The sequence below is a fragment of the Suncus etruscus genome, chromosome 18, assembly GCF_024139225.1.
Source record: "Suncus etruscus isolate mSunEtr1 chromosome 18, mSunEtr1.pri.cur, whole genome shotgun sequence".
NCBI lineage: Eukaryota > Metazoa > Chordata > Mammalia > Eulipotyphla > Soricidae > Suncus > Suncus etruscus.
The window spans coordinates 6,013,893-6,035,220 of record NC_064865.1 but is presented as its reverse complement, the minus strand read 5'-3'; the positions used below and the strand labels follow the sequence as shown (position 1 = coordinate 6,035,220).

At 35.8% G+C, this 21,328-nt stretch overlaps 1 protein-coding gene across 2 annotated transcripts in view; it reads left to right on the top strand.

Moving 5' to 3' along the window:
• RCAN2 (regulator of calcineurin 2) overlaps positions 1-21,328 on the top strand; it is a 313,585-nt gene that overhangs the window by 68,138 nt on the left and 224,119 nt on the right. The gene's annotated exons all lie outside the window — the stretch shown is intronic.

Here is a 21,328-nt window from a genome sequence, read left to right as displayed (position 1 = left end):
CAGGGAAGTAAAGATCACTAAGCAAGTTTTGAAATGGAATTTTGTGGGTCAATATAGGAACTACTATTCCCATTGCCTCTTCAGAGCATATGCCCTAATATGATCAATTTATTTTATGTGGCACTTTCAATCCCACAGGAGTACTAATGGCTTGAGTGTAGCCAAATGTTCTTTTAATCCAGCGTTTAAGGGGAGCAACAGCCTGAAATAACTGGAAGCAATTATTTATATTATATTGTGTATTTTGTGACTGGAGGTGACAGTCACATGGTTTGTGTCTCAAGTGTAGCTGAAGGACTTGAATGTAATGTGATGAGCTTCCTTCCAACTGTATCCTGGGAAGACTGACTTCTATGTTGAGTCTTAGGTACCAGGCAAGTTCTGGAAAGCAGAACCAGATAAAGTTCTGCTTTGACTACTTCTAAGGTGACACCTGCTTCTCACATAATCCACACTAGAATGAGGCAAGTGGTTGAACAACAATTAAGAAAGTAGTCTATAGTATCTATCAGTTGATATTATAAAATCAGTTCCATCGTTATTATATGTGTGGCAATGAGCAGTTTATTTTACTTTGCCAAATTTCATGTCTTTGCCTGTAAAACATATCTAGTGATATTTATCTCCTAGAATTGCTGTGAGGTTATGTAATATAACTCATGAAACCCTGACTTGATAATCTGGGGTAGCCCAATACTCCTCACCCTTCATCTTGATAATATGCATCATGCAAGACTTAAAACCAATCACAGGTCTCTTGCTTTCCTTGTCTATGGTTGTTGCATAACTCATCAAAGACAAATGCACTAGTCCTATTTATTATTCTCTCAATTATCAGAAGAATTTCTAAATAAATCATGGATTAAGTGAGAGAATACTTTTTGAAATATAAAAGTATAGTTTCTTCATAATTACTAATAGAGAAGCAAGTCAGTTTGTTCTCTTCAACATAATTTCAAGTCCTTGCTTACCTTCAATTGCCCATCCTACTTTTTTTCTTTTTTTTTTTTTTTGTTGTTTTTGGGTCACACCCGGCAGTGCTCAGAGATTATTCCTGGCTCCAGGCTCAGAAATTGTTCCTGGCAGGCACGGGGGACCATATGGGACGCCGGGATTCGAACCGATGACCTCCTGCATGAAAGGCAAATGCCTTACCTCCATGCTATCTCTCCGGCCCCTGCCCATCCTACTTTTTAACCTTACTCTTCTAACTTTCATTAGAATACTCCTTTAATGTTAACATAAATTAAAAAAATAAGTTGCCAATTACATTTATATTCTTTAATGTACATTGGACTTATATTGTTATCATATGTACAATATCCTAAAAAGGCAAGTCCTTCATGATTTTTTTTTCTTTTGGTCTACTTTTTGTATCAATTTTCTGAGAAAGCTGGATTGGTCAAGCAAGTCTTTGTGAGTAATTAGAGTCACTTGAAATTTTAATTTCAGGAAACAAAAGTCTACTGAACACAGAATTTGTTTCCTATTGATGTATCATCACTTCCTTGCAGCACATTTTAAGTATGTGTTAATTTTGACTGGTAACATAAGCAGGCTCAATTTCTTCAGAAGGAATTAACATTTACATGAGAAAGAGAAGGTAAATGAGAACAGAACCTTCTAAAATATAAGTATGGAATCTATTTCATATTCATTAAGTTCTTTGAGTTTGCTACAAAATTCTTCTTTTAATATAACTGTATTTTCCTGAAGAAAATTGCACAGGAAATAAAACAAAATAGATAAATGAAAAGCGGCACTTATTTGAAAAAAAATTATAGGAATTTATATGAATGACTTTATTCCACCTTAAAACGTTTTTAAAATAATTGTTTTGAAGATTATATACAACTAGTGTAGAGAGAATGCCATTGAAAGCAACCTTTCAAGTTTCCTTTGTCACAGGCTGTCCTTTAACAGTAATCATTGACCCCCACAGGTGTCAAGATTTTTATTCTTATCTTTACCGAAATGTCATCATTAATAAATCGTGCATTGAAAAACAATATGTTTAGTTGAGACTTGTTTTGTTGGGATAATATGGAAGTCACAGAACCTTTTTTGGCCTGGTCCAATTTTTCAACATTTTCTCACAAAGATGTTGATATTTTGTGCTGATTCTGGCTCCAGGCAACCCAATGCATTGTAGGCTACTTAGTGATATCACAGGCCTTTTCCTACTAGTAGCCACTGATTGTGGTAACCAAAATGTCCCCAGACTTTATCAATAATCTTCTGGGGTCCAGTATCATACTATCGGAAAACACTTGTTTAATTGATATCTCTGAACCACAAGTTAAAGGAACTTAGTCTGGGCATTTCTTAATATTAATCCAAGGATCTCATCTTCCTGGATAAGGATCTCCTGGGGAGAATCATAAAAAACATCACTTTAAAATCGTTAAGTGCCATTGTCAAGTAGAAATATAACATAAGCCATAACTGTCACATATTTAATTTTAGATTCACTAGTGGAGAATAAAATAGAATTATAAGTTGACACCCAGAGTAATAAGATTTTAGCATAAACTAAATTCATGTAATCTTAAATTAGAAAATAATACTTTTTTTTAGCCACATCTGGTAATGTTCAGGGGTTATTACTACTGACTCTGGGATCAGAGTTCACTCCTAGAGGTTCTGAGGGTACCATTTTGAGTGCTGGGGACCCAAACCAAGTTGGATATGTGCAAGACAAGCACCTTATCTGCTGTACTATCTTATTTCTTCAGATCCTATATTGAGTTTTAATATCTCATATTTCTTTTCTTCTTTTTAACCAAGGAGGTTATAAGCCTTTTTATAAACCTCCTTTTAATACTGTTTGGCCTACTGACATGTAGTCCTACCTCCCCCCCCCCCCAAAATACTGTGGTGTAAGATCACACTAGAGTGTTGCTCTTTGGTTCATTTGAGGCTTGATTTGAACTGCCTTCCATTACTGCGACCATTACTGACCTCATATCAGAGTTTCTAACATTTCAGCCAAATGAAAACTTTTTAATGCTTCTTTCCCCTTTCAAATTGACTTATTGACTTGCAAAACTATAGCATTTCAGAGATTTGGTTTCATACCTCTACTTGTGGGAATAATTTGTTCATTTCTTTACCATTAAACCAAATTCCCCAGAAACACCTACTATTTTTTTTTGTTTGTTTTTGGGCCACACCCGGTGACGCTCAGGGGTTACTCCTGGCTATGCGCTCAGAAGTTGCTCCTGGCTTGGGGGACCATATGGGACACTGGGGGATCGAACTACGGTCCGTCCTAGGCTAGCGCAGGCAAGGCAGGCACCTTACCTCTAGTGCCACCGCCCGGCCCCTACACCTACTGTTTTACTAGATGCTTGGGCCTTGAAGAAAGGTCACATTAGAATATCTGTAGACGTTGGAAAGTTTTAAATAATGAAGAGAAAGCAAAGATCATATGAAAATCACATGGAAGTCTTGGGCCAGGTTTACTAATAACACAGGTAGTATGTGTTATTAGTGCCATTTTCTAGTAATATCCAGTGGTATGTGGAGGTGGATTGACCAGCCTGGGAGCAGAATTTAATGACACGACTTGAAACTGGCCATTCAAGTATTAACTGCACATAAGTGAGCAAGTTTTAGAAGACTGCTCTGTTCTTTCTTTCTCTGTCCAGCCCCTGCCAACCTTTTTCTGTTATCAGCCCTTCTCTGATTACATAAAATAATCTTCCTACCCTGCCCTCATATTTATAGTGGTAACATTTGGATACTCTAGGATGACCTTCAGAGTTTTAAGTCCTTAGCTTAATATTTCTAGGCAGTCACTTTGTTCTTTATGGCCACATAGTCCCAGATTTTATGGATTATTTGTGTACATCTCTGGGAGAGAGGACATTACTTTGTCTACCACACTCTGAAAGTCATTTGTGAGCATAGCAGAGGGTTTTGTACTACACTTGAGTTTCTTTGGATTTGGGAATTAGGCCAGGCTGTGATTTATGCATGATCTAAGATCTTTTCTTTGTACAGTTTTCCTCTTAGCCTATTATTTTTGGAACTGGAAAAAATATTTGCTATTATATTCCTAATTATTACTCTCTGCATAATTTTGTCATAACTATAGTTTTAAAAAATTACTAGAGAATATTCACTTATGGCCTTCTTAATTAGTGCATCAGAGTAGTTGGTTTGTTTTGTTTTTACTAATAGTGAAGTGATAAGCATCCTTAAATATTCAAGGATGATTATGATTTTCTTTAGTAGCTACAAAAGCACTTTCATGTTTTCAGGTTTAAACGAACAGCGTCTGCTATTTATAGAGCAGAATGACATCTGTATCTTGCACTTTCTTATAATTAAGTGAAGAAAAAATCACATGACCCCTCTCCTATAGTTTAGTTGTTAAATCAAAAGGACTTTTATATTGCTAATAATTTCAGTATATATTAATTACCTAACTATAATCCTAGCTGGCTCAGTAAACACATTCTCCAAGTTTGCTGGAGAAAAATAACTGGTTATTTTTCTATGCCATGTATAACATTTTTTCTAAAGATACTAGATGACCTTTGATAAAGTACACAAGATAAAGAGCATCAGAGGATACTCCTAATATGTACAATTAACATGTACATAAGTTATTACAGGGAATTGGTTTCATAAGATGATCAATGTGCAGCTAGAAATTGTTGTATAATTAATAAACTCTTAAAATATTATAGGCATATTAGTAGCAAAGTGAAGTAACAGGAACTGAGATAATTTACTGTTTTGCATTCAGATCTGGTTTTCCATATACCCAATTTGAACAACATATCATGAATAATATATAAATATACATATGTAGCTTTAATACATTCAATAAGTACCAGGAATATAGTTCAATGGTTCATGACGTATCCTGCATGGGTGAGGCTGTGAATCCTATCCATAGTACTACCCCTCATACAATTTTCAGAACAGTAGCATCAGTAGACACATAAAATATTAGTTTTTTCCCTTTTGTTAATTAAAAATGATAAAAATTAGTCTGAGATGTGGGAGAAGAATTTCCTTCTAATACTAACGACATGTTTTAAATTGAGTCTCATGTTTAAATACATCTCAGGTTAAAATGAAAGAAGCTTAATATATAGATTTTTGGTGTTTTGGTTAGTTGTGGCCTTAGAGAACAAAATGTCTCATGAGTCACTGTAATCACCCCAAGAAATAACTATTTTGTTTCTGAGTGGTTCTAAGACTTGAGAGCATCACAGAAACACATGAATCACCCCAGCATGGTTTCTGTTGAGTGCTAACAAGAACAAGGAGTTAACTACTTTAAAAGTTGTTTTACCATGAGTGAATTTTTTGAGGATCAATAGTGATACTTTAGTATACTGGCATTTTTGTTTTTTTTTTTTTTTCCCAGAGGGTTCCATTAGTATTTAAAAGTAATTTTTTGGTTTCTGGGCCACACTCAGCAGTGGTGCTCAGGGGTTACTCCTGGCTCTGTGCTCAGAAATTACTTCTTTGCAGTCCAGGGGACCATATGGAAATCTGGAGATCAAGCCTGGGTCAGTTGCATGCAAGGCAAACGCCCTACCCACTGTGCTATCATTCTAGCCCAAGCAAGAATATTTTTTAAAGTATCTTTTTTTGGTTTTTGGGCCACACCTGGCGGTGCTCAGGGGTTACTCCTGGCTGTCTGCTCAGAAATAGCTCCTGGCAGGCACGGGGGACCATATGGGACACCGGGATTCGAACCAACCACCTTTGGTCCTGGATCGGCTGCTTGCGAGGCAAACGCCGCTGTGCTATCTCTCCAGGCCCTTAAAGTATCTTTTAATATAACTAAAAGTTAACCCAGAAAATAACAGTATTTACACACAAATCTGTGAAGATAATCAATGAGAAGAAAATCCTTTGCTGTTGCTTGAACTTTCCAGCAGAAATTTCTTCCAAAGTACCTCTCCCTTTTATATTCTGTATCTGCCTTCCTTCGTTCATTATTTATACCAGCTATCTTCTTCTCTGCCAAAGCTCATTTTCTTGATTGATGGCATATGGGACCTCTACACAAAAATAGTTTAAGAACTGTATCAGGGAAGGCATTTTTTTTGTTTTCCTCCTTCCTCAATTTTTAATAACCGTTAGCATATATAGTTATTAGCCGTCCCTGATTTTCTTGTCTGTTGTCTCCAGCTCTTTGGAGAAATCAACTTTTTATTTCACAACCAGAATGAAGAAACATGAAATCATGTCTATTAGAAGAAAGAAGCTTGCAAATTAAAAATGTTAGTAGGAGGGAAGTGTTAAATCTAAGAAAATTATCAGTCAATGATATTATACATCTGAGTGCATTTTCTCTTGTATTCCTCTTATGCTCCTATTACTCTTCCCTTTAGCAATTTTATCCAAGTAAAGACTTGTCACCTCTGTTTGTGTTTTTTTTTATCCCTATATACACTTCTATCCCCTATCTAAGTTCTCTTAGTGTGATAGTTGGCATGCTTACTAAGCTCAGCCTGTTCAAAACAACTATTGCTGCACAGATCACTGCATTTCTGGATCAAACTTTTATTCATCTATTTTTTTTCAGATCAGAAATTCTCTTCTTCTCTGTCTCTGTCTTCTTAGTATTAACTCACCCTAACAATTTGACATCCTTTGGACCATTTTCTTTTATCCCTGGTCCAGGCTTTCAGCATATCTCAACTGGATTACTTGGTTACTTCTTTTCTTTTTTCTGATTGTTTTCCTCTTAGGTTTTGATCCATTATGTATCATATCTCCTATTAGAGAAAAAGAGATTATATATGCATAAAAATAACAAGACAGAAAATACAGTGGTAATAACAATAATAAAAGGTGGACAAGTGGAAAGGATTTTTATGGGAATAAATGCTTCAAAGTGATAGTGTGGCACTGGTTGTCACACCATCTTTAATCAGGGATTAAAAATCTTCCATAGAATCATTCCTCCAACCTCAATGCCAGGCCCCACTCTCAGAGGTCCTACTTATTTCTCACTGATCAACACTCTTGGATGCAAAGGAACGTGGAAAAATAAACAACTGTCAGGCAAATGGGCTGGCCATATCTGATTTAGCTCTAGCAGAATTCTTCTTATGGCTAAATTGAGTTCTGGGAAAATTGTCATTGAGTGAGAAAAAGGATTGGGGAAGAACCCCTGTGGAATCATGTTATAAATCTGAAATAACTTTAACTTCAATCATATAAATTCAATAACAACACAATCAAGAAGGTAGCACCATTTATGCTCACTTACATTAAGAAATCAAAGAACAAGTTTAATAATTTGTTTAAGATTATGATCTGCCTGAATTCAAATCCTATATCTACCACTAATTAACTGCATGACCTAAAGGTTAATCTAACAGGTTAAAGAACCTTCCTGTTCTTTATTTTTTGCATTTGAAAAGAAAAATATATAGATTAATAAGAATGAGGGTAAATGAACTAATTTTAATAGAACTTAGAATATGTATTCAGTAGATGCTTAATTTAAAAAAATCTATTCCTGCTACCCACAAGAGGACATTGTTTGTTTTCTTTATCCCTGTATGCTTGATTAATTTTGTATTGAGAATTTTTTACTTTTCATTCTAAGTTTTAAAGACCATTTATTTACTTTTATATATTTAAGACTGATGACAAACTGTAAAGGATTTAGTTGCCTGCTGCTTTCACTTTTCACATATAAATTAATTAAATGGTTACTAATAGAAGTAATAAATATAATGGAAAGCCTGTTCAGAGTACAGGCGGGGGTCGGGTGGGGAGGAGGGAGATTTGGGACATTGGTGATGGGAACATTGCACTGGTGATGGGTGGTGTTCTTTACATGACTGAAACCCAAACACAATCATGTATGTAATCGAGGTGTTTAAATAAAATATAAAAAAATAAAATAAAAAGGTGAAATTTCAAAAAAAAAGAAGTAATAAATATGATGCACTTTAAAAAACTGCTTGATGGGGCCAGAGTAGTGGTGCAAGCGGTAGGGCATCTGCCTTGCATGCACTAACTTAGGACGAAATGCAGTTTGATCTCCCGGCGTCCCAAGCCAGGAGCGATTTCTGAGCGCATAGCCAGGAGTAACCCTTGAGCATCACTGTGTATGGCCCCAAAACCAAAAAATAGATAAACTGCTTGATGATAAAAGATTAGTTACTTTTTAAGATATTAATTTCCATCTATAGGAATACTGAAACAAAACTTGAATTTTGTTCGGGTATAGTGAAATACTCTTCTGACATCATTTTGACTTTGTTTAGAAACATCCTGAAGAGTTGTTCTCTCTTAAAATCACAATAAAATAATGATAAAATGTCTTTTGGAAGACTTGTAACACACCTTTAAAATAAATAATCAGGGAACTAGAGTAATTGTTTAGGGTGCTTATTTTGCATGCTTCTTGCCCCAGTCCAAACCCTGGCATTATATATGGTCCCTTGTGCACCACAAGGAGTGACCCCCTAATCACAGAGCCAGGAGTAGCCCTAGAGAGTACTACTGGGTGTCGTCTCTCTACCCACCCTCCAAAAAGTGAAAAAAAGCAATAGATTTTTTCTAAACCAACTGGAGAGGTAAAACTCTTGCTTTGTACATAGCTGAACAGTGTTAAGTCCCCAGCACCCCATATGGTTCCTCAAATCCCTCAAAAGTGATCCTTGAATGCAGAGACCATAGTAAGCCCTAAGCAAAGCTGGATGTTTCCTTCAAACAAAACAAAGCAAAACAAAAAGTACTGTGAGTGAATTGATGAGTATAAGCTATAAAAGAGAAGTAAATTTTATTTCTGAATCATGACTGCATTTCTGTAGATCAAGTAGTCAAATACAAACAAAATAATTATATTATTAAAATATAAAATAAAATTAATAATTGAAAACAATCATAGCTATTTATGTGACTGAAGCATAATTAATTTTTCCAACTTCTCATTATAGAAAAATAATCAAGAACATTTTAGTAGAATGAACAAAAATTAAAATATTTTTTAAGGTACTGCCAGCCCAAATATATTTTTACTGAAGCAATAGCTCTCAAAGCATAGTATTAAAACCCCTTGTGATTGTCAAGAACTTGGAGGATCTCTTGGGTCAACCACAAAACCGATCTTTTCACTCTCTTTCTCTAAGTACATAGTGCATTTTTCTATAGACTGTGTGTGCCGTGTGGTGAAGTTCCTACTTTTAAGGCTATTGTCCTATCTCACAGATTTTAATTTTTTCTACTTTAATTGTAGTGTGCAAAATTTATACACAAATTATTTACATATATCCCAACATAAAATAACCTTTCTGATTCCTTCATAATTTTTAAGACAATAAGGCTTCCTTGAGACTATAACATTTAGAAGCGGCTATCTTACTAATGTTGCTGAAGCTCCAGTTTAAGACTGAAAACCACACATATTGTCTCAGAGGCTTGATTTTTCTGTCTTTTCTTTCATTCTCTTTTTTCCTTCCTTCTTTGCTTCCTTCACTACTTTTCTTTCTTTTTCTCTCTTCTTCCCTTTTTTGAGACACCATGATTTATAAAGCTGTTCATGAGAGAGTAACATTCACACAGTGTTTTAACTTCATGTCACATCACTAGAATGTCAATTTTTTCCAACAATATTGCAATGTCCATTCCTTTACACATCCCACCCCACATTGATAAGCTCATTTGTGAAGATGGACTCAAATTCTCTTGCCATTTCTTTACCTCCTACTTTGGGGAGAGATCGTTATTTCTGTCTCTTTCCTTCTGACTTCAATAAATATGATATCTCTAGTAACATCCATGTAGTGGCAAATTGTATCATTTCATCTTTTCTTGTGTAGCTGGATATATTTTACTGTATACAATACAACAGTTAATTTCATTCATTTGTTGTGGGACACATGGGTTGTTTCCAGACTTCGAGAATCTTGATTTTTTTTTCTTTTTATTTTTTGCTTAAAATGGAAATTTTTGTTTTGGTTTACATTTTATTTTTGCACCATGATTTACATACCTATCACTGGCCTGTTTTCATGCTTAAAAAGTCCAGCACCACATCCTCTAACTAAAAATCTACTTGCCTCCACCTTAGTCCCAATACTCAGACTCCTTTCTTCACTGTGGTAAGTTTTCTACTGGAAACCAGTTCTCAGTTTTTGTTTCCTTTGTGAATCTCTTATTCTCATACTATGTTTCTTTATATCCCTCATATGAGAGAGATTATCCTGTGATTGTTCTTCTTCTAAGTTCACTGTAATACTCTATAGATAATTCCATAAGAAAAACATTGCATGGTTTCATTTTTAATAATCTATTAGTATTTCATTTTGTAGGTGTACCATAATTTCTTTATATAGTCATCTATTTTTGAACATTTGGGATTTTTCCAGGTTTTGACTATTATGAATAGTTCTGAAATAAACATAGGGTGCAGCTGTTTTTTCTGAGTAGAATTTTTTGATCCTAAAGGTTACAAATCAGTATTTTTTTTTTTTTGGTTTTTTGGGCCACACCCGGCGATGCTCAGGGGTTACTCCTGGCTGTCTGCTCAGAAATAGCTCCTGGCAGGCACGGGGGACTATATGGGACACCGGGATTCGAACCAACCACCTTTGGTCCTGGATGGGCTGCTTGCAAGGCAAACGCCACTGTGCCATCTCTCCGGGACCACAAATCAGTATTTTTGACATTGGAAATATAATGCCCAAATCTAATGCCCCAAAGTGGAACTGCTCATTCCTGCGTTTTACTTATTTATTTTTGTTCACCCCTTCCATTCCTACTTTTTAAAGAAGTATCCATAGTGTGGGGCCAGAATGATTGCACAGTGAGTTGGGTGCTTGTCTTGCATGCAGCTAATCCGGGTTCGATTCCTGGCATCTCATATGGTCCTCAGAACCTGCCAAGACTGATTTCTGAGTGCAAGCCAAGAGAAACCCCTGAGTACTATCGGATGTGGCCTCCAAACAAACAAACAAATAAACAAAAATACATATCCATATTGAATTCCAAAAGAGGCTAGACCAGCTGACAGTTCCACCAGTAGTGAATGAAGGTTTTTTCTCTCCACATCCCTGCCAACATCCCTGCTTCTTTTTGTCCTTTGTGGTCTGTGCCAGCATCACATGTGTGAGATGATATCTCATTATTGTCTTGATTTGTATTTCCTTGATTGTAAGTCATCTGAACATTTTTATACACATATTAGCCATCAATATATCTTCTTTGAACAAATTTTGTTATTTCTTTTTCCCCGTAGTTGATATGAGGTTTATATTATTCATGTAAAAGTGCTAGCAGGCCTTTCTATATCTTAGATATAATCCTTTTTCCATATGAGAAATAGAAAAATAGCTTCTTGAAGTATGTGGTTTTTTTTTTATTATGGTCATTGTTTCTTTTGCAGCTTGATTTTCTTTTTTTTTCTATTTTTTATTTTTATTTATTTTTATTTTTTTTTATTTAAACACCTTGATTACATACATGATTGTGTTTGGGTTTCAGTCATGTAAAGAACGCCACCCATCACCAGTGCAACATTCCCATCACCAATGTCCCAAGTCTCCCTCCTCCCCACCTGACCCCTGCCTGTACTCTAAACAGGCTCTCCATTTCCCTCATACATTCTCATTATTAGGAAAGTTCAAAATGTAGTTATTTCTCTAATTAAACTCATCACTCTTTGTGGTGAGCTTCCTGTGGTGAGCTGGAACTTCCAGCTCTTTTCTCTTTTGTGTCTAAAAATTATTATTGCAAGAATGTCTTTCATTTTTCTTAAAACCCATAGATGAGTGAGACCATTCTGCGTTTTTCTCTCTCTCTCTCTGGCTTATTTCACTCAGCATAATAGATTCCGTGTACATCCATGTATAGGAAAATTTCATGACTTCATCTCTCCTGACAGCTGCATAATATTCCATTGTGTATATGTACCACAGTTTCTTTAGCCATTCATCTGTTGAAGGGCATCTTGGTTGTTTCCAGAGTCTTGCTATGGTAAATAGTGCTGCAATGAATATAGGTGTAAGGAAGGGGTTTTTGTACTGTATTTTTGTGTTCTTAGGGTATATTCCTAGGAGTGGTATAGCTGGATCATATGGGAGCTCGATTTCAAGTTTTTGGAGGAATCTCCATATCGCTTTCCATAAAGGTTGAACTAGATGGCATTCCCACCAGCAGTGGATAAGAGTTCCTTTCTCTCCACATCCCCGCCAACACTGTTTATTCTCATTCTTTGTGATGTGTGCCATTCTCTGTGGTGTGAGGTGGTATCTCATCGTTGTTTTGATTTGCATCTCCCTGATGATTAGTGATGTGGAGCACTTTTTCATGTGTCTTTTGGCCATTTGTATTTCTTCTTTGTCAAAGTGTCTGTTCATTTCTTCTCCCCATTTTTTGATGGGATTAGATGTTTTTTTCTTGTAAAGTTCTGTCAGTGCCTTGTATATTTTGGAGATTAGCCCCTTATCTGATGGGTATTGGGTGAATATTTTCTCCCACTCAGTGGGTTGCAGCTTGATTTTCATTGGCAATTTTGCTTCTTTGTGTGTATTGTATTGATAATGGGGCAAGAGCTATGTTTCAGTTCCTCAGAAGAATGTAAGCTCCATGAAGATTAGGGATCTGATTGTATTGCTTACTATTCCATCTCTAGCACTTAGAACAGAATTCAGAATAACAGATTATTAAGTTAAACCTAGATATTTAAATTTTATCAACTGTTCATGATGTGATAAGCTCATTGCATATATTACACATAAAATTCTGAGCAGCCCCTGGCCAGATATCTATTATCTCCACTAAGTCTCCACTTTCCAGAAGTGACATTAATTGCCTTGTGTCATCTAGAGGGAGACTTAGAAAAGGACTGACTTGTAGTTTTTCTCACCTCATTGTCTGCACACTATTATATTGGCTTTTGGCTGAGGTTCTGTATGTGTGTGAGTGTATGGAGGTTATTATCACAAATCTAAGGAGTCTTGTCTACGTATATCAATTCATCCTTGAAGAAAACAGCTATGAGTTTAAGGTATAGAAGGCTACAGTGATCTAGTGTCAAGGATAGGTGTGAAAAGAGACACTGGAAATTGATTGATAAACTGTGGCAATAACAAATGCATACCACTTCCTGGCTCATTTTGTCTTCTTGTTCATGAAAGAGATCTCCTGCATGGTTAAAAAGAGAGGCGATCCAAGAGAGGCTGTCCAGATTGAAGCCTTAGATCTCCCACTTATTATTTGTGAACCTTTAGCAAATTGCATACATCCTGCACTTTAATGTTCTCTGTAAAGTAAGTGGAATGATAATGTTCCCATCTCTTTCATAGGTGTATTTGAGATGAAATAAATTACTATGGATAGACTTTTCAGACAGTGCATTGCATTTAGGATATTTCATAAAACCTTTATGTAAATGTAAGCTTTTCTTTTATTGGGGATTATCTAAAAAAGTTGGTTAGGATAAAAAGAGATGAGCCCACATTCCAAGCGAAATAAAGACTGGGTCAAGGATTAAAGAAATAGCACAATAGGTAGGGTGTTTTCCTTGCATGAAGCTAACCTTGATCCCCGACATCCATATGGGCCTCAGAATACTGTCAGGAATAATTCCAGAGTAAGTACAGAGTTAGAAATATGTATGCCCTGAGCATCACTGGGTATGATCCAAAAACTTATAAAGGTGACTGGCACAAAGTGGTTACCAAACAGACTCTAAAACCACACTTTGGTCTCAATTGACTATAAAATTTTTATTATTTATCTTACCATTCTGTGTTCTCCCCTCTGTAAAAAGTGGTGCATACTTAGTTCACTGAGTTATACATAATAGTTATTCAATGTATATAAACTATTTAGAAGAGTGCTGAACCCTAGTAAATATTTGAAATAGTTCTTATTTGATAATAAAATATTACTTTCAGTGTTTGGAACACAGTTTGCTCCATCAGTCCTCTATTATAGAAGTAGCAGAAATGATAGTTATTTAAAACAATACAATTTTTGAATTGACTAGATTCAATAAGAAAATCTAATATTGGAAATTTAAGGTTGAAAATTCATAAAGAAGGAAATATTCTTTTAACAGGTTCTGAGAGGAAGGACTGGTCTTTTTCAGCTAATGATAGTAACACATAGGGAAGAGAAAGGGCTACATCAGGGACAGTGGCTTCCATTAGTAGGAAAGTCTTTTATCCTCCTTTTTTTTAAAATTTAATTTACTTTAAAACGTATGTATTACATAGTTGATATAGTAAGCCATAGTGCATTTGTTTCGGGGTAAAAGAAAAAGAAATTGTTTTATAAAAAAGGAAAGAGTATAAAGAAGGATAAGGAAAGGAAAAAAGAGTACAGTGAGAAGAAAATTTATGAAAATTATTCTATCTCCAGTGAAGTCAATTATGTGATTGTCAGGTGGTTGTGTAAGTTTTTGTTGCTAGTTGACCATTTTGTTACTTTATTTCTAAACGTTAGGTGTCTTCAGATACACACTGGTATCTAAATTGAGGTAGACATACAAGATGATAGTATAAAAAATATTGGAGTTGTCCTGCGTTTGCAAATATGGCTAAACAGATCAGGAATTATAAGCACGGTAAGCACTATTCCTGATACTACAGCTTTTGTGGGGGCATATTTTCAGTTGCCAGGTCTTCTGGAAGTACAAGATGGTGGGGAAAGGGTACCTGCATTCACTCTGAAAAAAATTCTGATGATATCAGCCCAGACGCTAGCATATTTCGAGTTTAGGTCAGTTTGGTGTCTTTACAGAGAAGAGTAGTGAAGTGGTAAAACAGGTCATTGGCAAAGCAGCAATTGTGGGTGATGGTGCCACAGGCGTGGCTTCAGTAGATTGGGGACATGGCCAGAAAGTCTCTTCTTATCTCTTTTTTGTCTCACCCTTCATTTCGCATCGAAAAGTGTAAAACAAGGACTATAGAATCAATGGTATGACCATAAAACACCACCTGGAGTCTCAAGCTCCTCATTTGGAGACAAATTATGTTTTAAAACATCATCCTAGGTTTATTCAGAGAATTTGCTTACAATCTTCTGAGATACGAGGACTTGCTGAATTAAAATTAGGAATCCAGATGGTCTAGCACAGATGCTTCAACCACCTCCTCAGCTGCGCTTTGGATATTCCAAATGATACATCTGGATATCCCTAAACACATAGGTCATTCCTGCCAACTTTCTCCCCGATAGCTTGTGAAAGAATGATCCTAAAGCAAAAGTTGTTATTGACTTAAAAAAAATTTGGTTATTTTGACACAGACATTTACAAAAGTGGCCTTGAAAACTTCATTTATTCTCTTTACCTTCCTCATATCAGTGGTAATGTGCCCATATTTCTATTATTCATCATGTTTTAATATTAGCTTCTTAATTTTTTTAATATTTTCTAATACTCTACCTTTAGTATGTAGCCAAACTGAATTCGGTTTTGGGTCGCCTTTCTGGAACATTAAATAACAAGAATAGATTGTATCCATATCTCTGACTTCTTCACTAAATTAAGTGCATTTGCCATTGATAGTATTCTTTTTCTAATATTTCTTTTTTGGTTCTTGGGCCACACCCAGTGACGCTCAGGGATTACTCCTAGCTATGCGCTCAGAAATTGCGCTACCGCTCCAGGCCCCATATTTTAATTTTTATTGGCGAAATAAACCTGAACTTCCTCAAGTAAGTTTGATTTTGAAAATTAAGTGTATCATTCTTTATCTTCATGAACATAGGTATTGAGGCTTTTTAAACTTTTGCTTGGAAACAGTATCTTTTTTCTATGGGCTTTCACTCATTTTCTTTTCCTCCTCAAAATTTGCTTTCTTCATGGGACCGGAGAGGTGGCGCAAGCAGTAAGGCATCTACCTTGCCCGTGCTAGCCTAGGACAAACCACATTTCGATCCTCCCATGTCCGATATGGTCCCCCCAAGCCAGGAGCGATTTCTGAGCACATAGCCAGAAATAACCCCCAAGTGTCACTGGGTATGGCCCCCTACCAAAAATTTTTGCTTTCTTCTAGACTCCCTATATATCTATATCTATATCTATATCCTATATATATTATAGATATATAATACATATATCCTATTCTTACCTCTTACTTCCTCTTTCCAAATATTCATTCTTTGACATTATTTCTACTAATACTTCCACCGTTCTACTTAAGCAACTGACTTCTAAATCCTATACTTTGTTATTTAGCTTGCTTTTGATAAGTTAGTTACTTCTCTCATTCACTGGGCATTTATTGAGTTACTGAATGGTATAAATGTTGGGTGAATTTCCTTTCCTTTCAGAAATCCTTATAGAGTATCATTGAAGTGACACTGAGTCTGATGATGGGAATCTAATATGACAAGTGCTAAATAAGAATATTAAGCAAATCGTTTTGAAACATGAACACATACATTACCAAGTCATCAAGAGCTTTCACAATAAGACTTCCTAGAAGAGAAGATGTGAGAAGTTTAGAAGAGTGTCCAGAAATTTATCATGGTGACATTGTCTTTTATTATTATGTATTACTTATTATTATTGAGTTGGATGTTCTGTTGCCCCACACAGTCAATGGCAAATTCATCATCTCTCTCTATAAACTACTCATCCACTTAGCTAGTCTAGTCGATGAAAATAACCAGGGAATTATTTTATACATTTTTATCTTTTTTAATCTCTTTGCCACAAAGTTGTCTCTATTCTTCAACTTTCTGTTTAGTTATTAGCTCTCTCAGTTCATGTACTAGTTGAGACCTTTTTTGAGTCTATTATAGTAGACTTCCAGCTGGTCGGTCTGCCTGAGATTACTTTTCTTTAATCTGCTTTTTAAATAATTGACCCATCAATCTTTACTTGAACATCAGTTTGATTTTGGCACTAACCTAAATAAGAGAATGGTAAACTGACATTTGTCTAGTGCTTGTTTTTTAAAGTGGTTTTCCTTAAGTTATCTCATAAATTATCAAGTAACTTTATGAGATAAATATACTTTCCAGAGTATCTCCCCAATTTACATCCCAGTGGCTTGGGTGTTCCTGGAATATAGAGAGGACATTTTATTCACATTATTATCCTCAGCACTGTGCTGATTGCAAAGGACAACCACTGACCTGGGTGCTCCCCACAATGTCAGCATATATTTATGAGTCTGCTAAAAATTATTTGAGCTGAAGACATTGATATTGAATCCTGACAGGCAGTCCCCGCATCCTTCAATGCTGATACTGTTTCTCCACATGCTACTGAACAATCAAATCTTTCTGCTGTGATTGCTGTTATTGCCAGACAACTCTTGAGCCTTAAGCTCTCCAATGGACTTTTTTTAGTGAAAGGCACTTTATTGCAAAATGCTTACTTACTATAAGCATACCAATTTTTTCTTTTTTCTTTTTTTACCTTTTTTTTTATGAGTCACACCAACTGTGACAGTGTCTACTCTTCCTTCTGTATTCAGAGATCACTCCTGATGGTTCTTGAGATCTGTGCAGTGCTAGGGATTAAACCTGGGTCAGCTATAGGTAAGGCAAGCACTATATCCACTGTACTAGCTCTACAGCTTTATAATAGATTTCAAATGGATGACTTTCTCTCCTTTTAAATTTCTCTGACTTATTTTTGCATTGATGTAAACTATTATGAAATTGAGTGAATTAGCCTCAGATCTCTGTATGTGTGTAATTGTTACCTCTCCATTACCAAAGTTCTAATAGATTCTTCTTTTAAAATAATATCTTTATTTAAGCACCATAATTACAAACATGTTTAAAGTTAGGTTTCAGTCATAAAAAATACACACCCTTCACCAGTGCAACCTTCCTGCCACCATCCAATGCAATGTAGGACACTCTTTGCAAATAGTTTTCCTTGATTACGGCAACCAATGACCCTGTGCACACTTTAGTATGTATTATTTTCAACATCAAACCAATTGAACTGTCTTAAGTGATTTCTAGTGGTATTTTATGATCTAATAAAGTAAAAATCTATTTAAATATCTTGTTTTCCATGCTTGCTTAGAGTTGTGGTGTATTATGTGGCTTAGTCTAGACTATTTACAGGAAAACTGGCTGTAAAAATAATATTATAAAGTATTCATAATATTGATCAAGCAACACAAACTAAATATGATTATGTAAAATTTAGAAAAATTTTAATCCAGCAATTTAATCCTCATTTAATGATGAATAGTAGCAAGATACTCTCCTCTAACACGGACTGATTTGTATTAGGAAAGAAATGAATTTAGGGAGTTGTGATTGTTTTAATGAACTCCACAGAATATAATATCTCCTGCTTTTTAAAAGGCAGTTTGCCAGCATAAAGGATATGTTGAACTATTTAGAAATGTACTTGACTTTGCAATAACAATTTCTATTCTTTCTTCACCAAATCCTTTGAAGACTTTAGGCTTTCTTTCTGAGAAGCCCTGCTGCCATCTACTGGTTTTTATTTTCAGCCCTCAGCTTCTAAATGAGAGCAAGGATGACATGGTTTTCAGTAGGTTGTTATTTCCAGGGAGAATATGATTCTGCAATTCTATTATGTTTTAAAAATAGGATTACGTTCTAAAACAAAATTAGATTACAAACAAATTATTCAGGCAATATATTTTTATAGAATATTAGGTATAAATAAAATAAAAATAGGACTGCATGCTGGATCTCCGGGGAAATCCGAGCTTCCAGATAGAAAACAGACTTTCACAGACTCCGTCAGCTTTATGAAGCTGAGATATATTTGCAAAGAACCAAGCCCCAAACTCTTCCTCTGGTTGGATGAGGGACAAATCGGACTGGTGGATGACGGTCTAAGAGTACTGGATGATTGGAAAGAGGCATGATATAGTCCTTCCCAACTAGAAATTCTCAAACTCTGTGTCAGAACTTCAGAAAGGCTTACTCAATTGAGATTGTTGAGCCTCATCTAGTTATGAGCTAGAAGATGTTTAACAATTGACTTACTGGGAAAACAAATCTTGATTTGCAGCAGTTGATAATTTCCGTGGTGTAAAATGTTCCTACCAGGGCTCTATCAAAAGTGTGTTCACTAAAGGTGGCACCAAGAAAGAAGCATTGTAGCCTTTTCTCTTTTTTTCTTTTTTAATTATTTTTGTTTTGGGGCCAAACCTGGCAGCACTCAGGGGTTACTCCTGGCTTTGCACGCAGAAATCCTCCTGCCAGACATGGGGACCATATGGGATGCCGGGATTCGAACCATAGTTCTTCCTGGATTGGCTATTTGCAAGGCAAACTACCACTGTGCTGTCTCTCCAGCCCTTGTAACCTGTTTTTCTATAGCATGTCCAGCATCTACTTTCACAAGCTAAAAACTATCTCAAAGGTGGAAATAATAGTAAAATTATGTAGATACAAAGAATGATGAAATCACACATTTTTGTAACTTGGATAGAAGAGGATATCCCTGACTTCAATGTAAGATATGCAGGGAATCCAGGATCTTTAACTACAGAAATCTGACACCAACAACAGCGATTGTGTGGGGGGTGGGGGAGTGGGATTTACTGGGACCAGAGAATGACTCAGGGGTTGGATAACCTAATATGCCTTGGGCCCAGAACTTGTCTGATGCCAGAAAACTTCAAGGGTAAGGTCTCCTTGTATTTAAGCCAAGGCTTTACCTTTCCATTTTCTTCAGATTTTACTGAGCCTATGCAAACAACAATTGCCACTCTAAAAAAAAAGAAGTAGAGGATATCATGTTGCAAGAAGTCAGAAGACTCTTCTAGACAAAAAATGGATGATCACATTATCTGTCATATAAAATAACAGGAGTAGCAAATACAAGGTATCAAATGGGAGATATCTAGAGTACCCTAGTTTCTAGATTATGGAAATTAGAAAGAAAGAAAAGCATTTGAGGGAGGAGTCAGAAGGGCTAACTAAAGGTAACAGGAGTAGGGGCCAAGGGAACACCTGTAACTGTAGAGGTGTGGTATAATTTATATAATTATATAATTTATATCTAGACCACAGAGCTACCAACATTATAAGCCTATAGTAACCAACTTTAAAATGTGATTGTTAAGGAGACATGCTGGTGAGTGGAAGGGAGTGGAGACATTGGTGAAGGTAAAATGACCAGTGATGGTGGGATTGGAACTGGAACATTGTACACCTAAAATTCTCTTATGATAAACTTTGTAAATCAGTGCCCCAATAAAAAAAGATTTTTTAAAAAATATAATAGTAAAATATAGCTATTTTATTTTATGTCTGTCATTTCTACTTTTCATTTTTATTGCTACTATTGATGTGCTGGGGATTGAACATAGGACCTCACATATGCAAAGTAATTTCTCTACTACTGAGACTATATTCCCAGCCCTGATTTAAAATTTTAATATAATTAATTACATGAAAGTATATAGCATGAAATTTTTAGTCAATTTTTAAAATCAATGATTACTAGTAGAATTCAAATATTAAAAGTCAATTCTTCAGCATGGGTAGAGACTGTCTCTACCCACAACTGGTTCTACCCTGAGAGTGACTCTGGATTCTGGGGTCAGATCCAAGAATTTGCATATCTAACATTCCAAAATCCTGACCCTAGAGCTGTTCAGTGAGCCACGTTGAGAAACACTATATTATAACAGAACCCTAGAAAGTGACTGGTCATTTATTTCAGTATGGTCGAATAAGGGAGGATCTGTGAAAGGATAACATTTGAGCAGAGCCCTAAGCCATGAGAAAATTCCAACCTCTGTTAAGCTGGGATCAAAAGTTCCATGTCAGACTTGCCTTGAATAGGAACAGGCTTACTTCATTCATTGTGACAGCTGACAAGGCTATCGTGGGATACAGAAGCCAACAGTTATTATGGGAGTAAGAAGGTGAGCCAGTCAGTCTCTGCACTGTTGCTTCTCCTTCTTGTAGAGAGAGACTTCTAACTTATACATAAGGGGAAAGTAGTTAAAAAGTTAAAATGTAGTTAAAAAGTTAGAGTCGATTTGGAGTGACAGAAAATGATCCCGAGAAAGAATATTTAGAAATTCTGGGCATTAGAAATGTTCGTTTGAGACTTGGGGTTATAAATTTAAAGTGAGAGCAATTGGCAAAATTGTTTTGCCAAGTAACACTGGGTTGCCAGGGTACAAGTGCTGAAGCAATGTATGATAAGTGAGCCGAAGTCCAGTGAGGAAAGAGATTGCTGCAGTAATGAAGGGTATTAGTATGGCACTTTGTGCCAGTGGACATAGAATCTAAATTTTGATGGCAGTGAAAGGCAAGAGATAACTTTGATTCCATGTAATGGAAAATTGGAGCCTTAAGGATTGGAGGGATACATAAAATAGAATTGTTGGAAAGGTCAGAGAAAAAAAAAATGCTTGAT